This window comes from Meles meles, chromosome 20, assembly GCF_922984935.1.
Source record: "Meles meles chromosome 20, mMelMel3.1 paternal haplotype, whole genome shotgun sequence".
Classification (NCBI taxonomy): Eukaryota; Metazoa; Chordata; class Mammalia; order Carnivora; family Mustelidae; genus Meles; species Meles meles.
In genome coordinates, this window is record NC_060085.1 from 48,336,540 (window position 1) to 48,343,779 (window position 7,240).

The 7,240-nt window shown below is 40.6% G+C and overlaps 1 pseudogene; it reads right to left on the reverse strand.

Moving 5' to 3' along the window:
• Positions 1-4,338: 4,338 nt before the first annotated feature.
• On the reverse strand, positions 4,339-4,768 carry LOC123932231 (annotated as a pseudogene).
• Between the last annotated feature and the right edge of the window lie 2,472 nt (positions 4,769-7,240).

Consider the following 7,240-nt stretch of genomic DNA (forward strand, 5'->3'; position numbering starts at 1 on the left):
ATATAAATTGATATGTGTATGTATGTATATATATATCCATCTATCTATCACATCTTCTTTATCCATTCATCTGTTGATGGACATCTAGGTTCTTTCCATAGTTTGACTATTGTAGACATTGCTGCTATAAACATTCGGGTGCATGTGCCCCTTTGGATCACTACGTTTGTATCTTTAGGGTAAATACCCAGTAGTGCAATTGCTGGGTCGTAGGGTAGCTCTCTTTTCAACATTTTGAGGAATCTCCATGCTGTCTTCCAGAGTGGCTGCACCACCTTGCATTCCCACCAACAGTGTAGGAGGATTCCCCTTTCTCCACATCCTTGCCAAGGTTTGTTGTTTCCTGTTTTATTAATATTGGTCATTCTGACTGGTGTAAGAGAGCATGTCATTGTGGTTTTGATTTGTATTTCCCTGATGTCGAGTGATGTTGAGCACTTTTTCATGTGCCTGTTGGCCATCTGGATGTCTAACATTTCTTTGTAGAAATGTCAGCTGCCTTTTTTTGGTAGTATTTTGTTATGGCATCTCTAACAAACTAATACATGACCAATAAAAATGGATAAAGAAGATGAATAAAATAGAGTATTATTCAGCCAAGAACTTTTTGCCATTTATGATGTCCTAGACAGTTCTTGAGGGTATTAGGCTAAGTGAAATAAGTCAAACAGAGAAAGACAAATACCATGTGCTCTCAATTATATGTGGAATCTAAAACATGGAACTAATAGAAACAGTGTAGAGTGTAATTACCAGAAGCTGGAGGATGGAGGAAAAGGGAAGATGTTAGTCAAAGCGTATGAACTTTCATTTAGAAGATGAATAAATTCTAGGTATCGAATGTATGGCATAGTGATTTTAGATGACAATACTGTGTTATTATTATTATTATTATATTATGTATATATTATTATATAGTTGCTAAGAGAGGAAATCTTAAATCTTAAATGTTATCACAAAAAAATTATTATTATATTATGTATATATTATTATATTATTATATATTATATAATATGTATATATTATTATATTATTATATATTATATATTATTATATAGTTGCTAAGAGAGGAAATCTTAAATCTTAAAGGTTATCACAAAAAAAGAAATGGTAATTATGTGACATGATACAGTAGTTAGCTAACACTGAATGGTAATCATTTTGCAATATATAAGTGCATCAGATCAACATATTGTACACCTCAAATTTAGGCAATCTTATATGTCAAATATACCTCAAAGCTGGACAAAAATAAATAATTCCCATTTGCGTGTGCATAACTTGCCTTTGTTTCAATAAGTGCTTTTTATTTTAAAAAGAAATTTCTGTCTTAATAGAGAACAAACAGATGGTTACCAGAGGGAAGGTGGCTGTGAAATAGGTGATGGACTTGAAGAGGACCTTTACCTGGATGAGCACGGAGTCATGCATAGAATTGTCGGATCACTATATTGTGCAACAGAAACTAATATAACACTATACTGGAATTAAAACAAAAAAAGGAAACTTCGGTTGATTGGTCTTCTCCTCACAAAATGAAAGTCTCTGGCTCTCATTCTTTCTTTGCATATATGAGCAACAGAGACACGTATTTGTCCTTTACATTTATTTGCATACTTACAGTCTCCAACACTCTCCATTATGTAGATCCAAGTTTCTGCTTGGTATGATTTTACTTACATTCAACTTTAACAGTTTTGGGAGTGTAGGACTGCTGATGAATTCTCTCAGTGTTTGTTTGTCTTTATTTATTTATTTAATTTAAGTTCAATTAACCAACATACAGTACATCATTAGTTTTTTTTTTTTTTAAAGATTTTATTTATTTATTTGACAGAGAGAGATCATAAGTAGGCAGAGAGGCAGACAGAGAGAGTGAGAGGGAAGCAGGCTCCCCGCTGAGCGGAGAGCCCGATGCGGGACTCGATCCCAGGACTCTGAGATCATGACCTGAGCTGAAGGCAGCAGCCTAAACCACTGAGCCACCCAGGCGCCCCTAGTTTGTTTTTTTTTTTTGAAAGTCAGGCATATCTGATTGTCAGCACTGACTTTTTTTTAAAGATTTTTATTTATTTATTTGACACATCACAAGTAGGCAGAGAGGCAGGCAGAGGGGAGGGGGAAGCAGGCTCCCTGCTGAGCGGGGAAGCAGGCTCCCTGCTGAGCAGGGAGCCCGATGTACGGCTCGATCCTAGGACCCTGAAACCATGATCTGAGCTGAAGGCAGAGGCTTAACCCACTGAGCCACCCAGGCGCCCCCATCATTAGTTTTTGATGTAGTGTTCAATAACTTATCAGTTGAGTGTAACACCCAGTGCTCATCACATCACATGCCCTTCTTAATGTCCATCACCTGGTTACCCCGTCTCCCTACTTCCCTCCCTTCTGTAACCCTCAATTTGTTTTCCAGAGTCAACAGTCTCTCATGGTTTGTCTCCGTCTTTGTTTCTTCCTATTCAGTTTTCCCTCCCTTCCCCCAGGACCCTCTGCACTATTTCTTATATTCCACATATGAGTGATACCGTATGATAATTATCTTTCTCTGTTTGACTTATTCCACTTAGCATAATCCCCTCCAGTTCTATCCATGTCAATGTAAACAGTAGGTATTCCTCCTTACTGATGGCTGAGTAATATTCCATTATATATATGAACCATAAGAAAAGAAATGCAAAACAATATAAAACATGTAAAGGATATTACTGAATGAGCTTCAAGTGGAGCTTGACTCTGCAAAGGCTGTGAGTGCAGAGGGAGAGGGAGAGCCATCTTGTTCTGGGGCTGGTCCCCTGCTCCGAACAAAGGGGCCAGCAGGGCACCGGCAACCCCAGACTGCTGTAGCGACAGCCACGTGCCACCCATTCCAACCTTGCTAAGTGTCAAACTGTGCCAAGGGAGGGTCATAGTGGGGTTGTGCTGCACTGAGGATCCGGGAGAGCGAGCTCTGTGACACATTCAGATGGAGCTTGGTGACAGGTGAGCATGGAATTTCACATGGGCATTCTGGCTTCAGCACTGTGGGCAATGACCAGACATCTTCTACAGTGGCTACAGGGAGAAGCGTCAACCTTTGGCCTCAGGAGCCTCTCTGGTGAGAGATCCCTCACACAAGTGCACCGTGTCCTCTGGTTGGCAGCGACCTCTGGGATTGCCACAGACGTGGGTTTCCCAAAGCAGACCAGACCAGGCTTCAGTTCAGTCCTGCACAGAGACATCAGGGTTTGCTCGTTTCCTCAACATTATTGTAACACCAGCCAGATTTTACATAAGAACTGGATCTCCTCCTTTTTCATGGCTGGTTGTTTTTTCGTTTTGTTTTTGTTTTTGGTAGTGGGGGGGTGGTGGTGAATCGTGCTTTGATTGTTTTCAAATTTTTTTAAAGGATGTTATAAATTGGAGCCAGTAGAATTTGAACCAACTTCTGCACAGGGCAGTGTAACATGGGAGTAGAGAAGCCACTGGAATTGCCAGGACCAGTCTCTTCTCTTTTGTGGACGACATAGCCCTGGGTCGGGGGGGAAGTGAATGAGTGAAATACAAACCAAATGCAGGAAACTGGGAGTTTAAAGGGCAGGGGAAGAAAGGAAACAGCAACTTTTTTTTTTCTTAATCTTAAGGGCTAAATGTAAATGGATGTTTTGGGTCAATTTGGATAAGGAAAGAAACACCATTCTTTTAAAGTAGATTGAAGCAGTGATTTTTAAAACAAAGCAGAACTAGAAAACATTTTAAATTTTTAACCCTTTCTCTACAGATTTTTTTTTAAATAAACATATAATGTATTTTTATCCCCCCCCCTTTTTTTTTAAAATAAACATATAATGTATTTTTATCCCCAGGGGTACAGGTCTGTGAATCGCCAGGTTTACACACTTCACAGCACTCACGATAGCACATACCCTCCCCAATGTCCATAACCCCACTCCCCCTCTCCCAACCCCACCTCCCCCCAGCAACCCCCAGTTTGCTTTGTGAGATTAAGAGTCGCTTAACTGTAGAGGGGCACCTGGGTGGCTCAGTGGGTTAAGCCTCTGCCTTCTGCTCAGGTCATGATCTCAGGGTCCGGGGATCGAGTCCCGCATCAGGACTCTCTGCTCAGCGGGGAGCCTGCTTCCTCCTTTCTCTCTGCCTGCCTCTCTGCCTACCTGTGATCTCTGTCTGTCAAATAAGTAAATAAAGAAAAAGAAAAGAAAAGAAAACTGGAGAGTTAGTAACCGCCGCAAGCAAAAGCCAGGTGGTGACATTTATCAATTTTCCACAGAGTCTTGCTTTGCGGGGTGTCTGAATGCATTGCTGGCCGTCTCCGCTCACACTCACTGGAATAGGTCATGGCAGAATTTAGTACACAGCTCGCTTCTTCTTGTATTTCTTTCCATTCTTACAGAATTTTTTAAAGGTTCTTAGAGGATTCTTCAGCGAGGTGAGCCCAAAGTGGGTGCTTGGGCTGGGGGTCGTTCACCAGTGCTATGGGGGACTGGATTACTTGGACTGTTTCGGTTGCTGGCTTCCGGTTTTCAGTGCTCAGTACTGGCAGAGAGACCTACCCCTTTTCGTGGATGTCCGGGTGATCTTTGTTTTAAAAAACTTCTGTGGTTTGAGTGGGTATTCCGCTGGAAAGTTGATTTTGATTCTGAAGCTCCCCTTATCATATGGACGGTTGTCAGGAACAATAAGCCCTTGTCAAGTCAACCTGGATATTATGGGAGCTTTTCATTCCACATTTGCATATTTCTTCAAGCTCCTTCATCAGCCTCCTACTGGCTGCCATCTTGGATCTGCTGCTGCTGCCTGAGCCACATCTTCTTTTTTTTTTTTTTTAAAGATTTTATTTATTTATTTGACAGAGAGAGATCACAAATAGGCAGAGAGGCAGGCAGAGAGAGAGGAGGAAGCAGGCTCCCCACCGAGCAGAGAGCCCGATGTGGGGCTCGATCCCAGGACCCCAGGATCATGACCTGAGCCGAAGGCAGAGGCTTTAACCCACTGAGCCACCCAGGTGCCCCGAGCCACATCTTTATCCATTTATCTGTGGAAGGACATCTCAACCCCTTCTACAGTTTGGCTATTGTGGATATTGCTGCTATGAACACTGGGATGCAGGTGCCCCTTTATTTCACTACATCTGTATTTTTGGGGTAAATACCCAGTAGTGCAATTGCGGGGTCATAGGGTAGCTCTGTTTTATATTTCTTGAGGAACCTCCATGCTGTTTTCCAGAATGGCTGCACCAGCTTGCATTCCCACCAACAGTGTAAGAGGGATCCCCTTTCTCCACTTTCCTTGCCAACATTTGTTGTTTCCTCTCCTCTTAACTTTAGCCATTCTAACTGGTGTAAGCTGGTATCTTCATTGTGGTTTTGATTTGTATTTCCCTGATGACAAGTGATGTGGAACATTTTTTCACGTGTCAGTTGGTCATTTGTGGGTCTTCTTTGGGGAAATAACTGTTCATGTCTTCTGCCCATTTCTTGATTGGATTATTTGTTCTTTGGGTGTTGAGTTTGATAAGTTCTTTAAAGATTTTGGATACTAGCCCTTTATCTGATATGTCATTTGTGAATATCTTCTCCCATATTCTGTAGTTGCCTTTTAGTTTTGTTGACTGTTTCCTTTGCTGTGCAGAAGCTTTTTATCTTGATGAAGTCCCAGTAGTTAATTTTTGCTTTTGTTTCCCTTGTCTTTAAAGATGTGTCTTGCAGGAAGTTGCTGTGGCTGAAGTCGAAGGGTTTGCTGCCTATGTTCTTCTCTAGAATATATTTTTAAAAAATTTTATTTATTTATTTGACAGAGAGAGATAGAGCGAGAGAGGGAACATGAGCAAGGGTAGTAGGAAAAGGAAAAGCAGGCTGCCTGCTGAGCAGGGAGCCTGATGAAGCGTTCAATTCCAGGACCCTGGGATCATGACCTGAGCCAAAGGCAGATGCTTAATAACTGAGCCACCCAGGCACCCCTAGGATTTTAATGGAATTCTGTCTCACATTTAGATTTTGTTTGTCTTTAAAAAACTGTATTTTACCTCAATTTTTAAAGATAATTTAATTGTGTATAAAAGTCCAAGTTGACCATCATTGTGACCATCATTGCTTTAATTTGCTTTAAATTTTATTGCTTTAAATATTATTTCTGCTCTCTGTCCATTATGGGAATCCAATTACCCATATGTAAGACTGCTTGATACTATCCCACAGGTTACTGATGCTGTTAATTTTTTTTTCAGTCTTTTTAAAAAATATATATATATTTTTAGTGCTTCATTTGTTGGTAGTTTCTATTGCACTGTGCATAGTTTTAATCTCACGTTTCTTTCTTCTTCTTTTAATATTTATTTACTTGACGGAGAAAGAGTGCACAAACAGGGGGAATGAGTAGTAGGCAGAGTGAGAGGGAGACAGAGCCCCAATCAGGGCTTGTTCCAGGACCCTGGGATCATGACCTGAGCCAAAGGCAGATGCCCAATGGACTGAGCCACCCAGACATCCCTAATCTCACATTTCTTTAGCAGTGTTGTCTTTGCTGTTAATGTTTTTGACTCTAGAAGTTTTGGGACCTTTTGGGAACTTTTGACTCTAGAAGTTTTGGGACCTTTAAAAGTATCTTTTATTTCTCTTCTCAACATGTTTTTTCCTTAAATACTAGAATATAGATGTAATAGCTGTTTTCATATCCTTGGGTTCTAATGTGGTCTATAGTTTTCTTTCTGTTTCTATTGATTAATTTATGGGTCACATGTTCCTACTTCTTGACTGTCTAGTAATTTTTAATTGAATGGTAGATACTGCATATTTGATTTATTCAGAGTATCGAGTAGCTTTTACATTAGGAATACTTTAGTTCCACTACTTTTGGGGTTAGTTTTACTTTAATTTTCACTACTTTTGGACATTTTGGGGTCCCTTCCGAATTCCCCAGATAGTCACTGAGAACTCTTCCCACTTGCTGTTGGAAGTTTGAAAGATTCTCAGATCTGTGCCAATCTGGAAACCATTCTGCTCATAGATCCCTGGTTATTCTTGGCCTTATCTCATGGAATTTCACTTTACGTATTTGCATGTTCTATAGAGATTCCAGGTTATCTCAGTGTAGACTTTGAAGTTCTTTCTTTGTGTCTAACTACTCTCCTCTCTAGAATTGTTCCTTGCAACCTCCAGTCACTTGAAATACCCTGAACTTTAATCTCTGTTTCCTCAATTTAGTGAGACCTCCATGTTTAGGACCCTACTACCCTCTGCACCAAACTCCA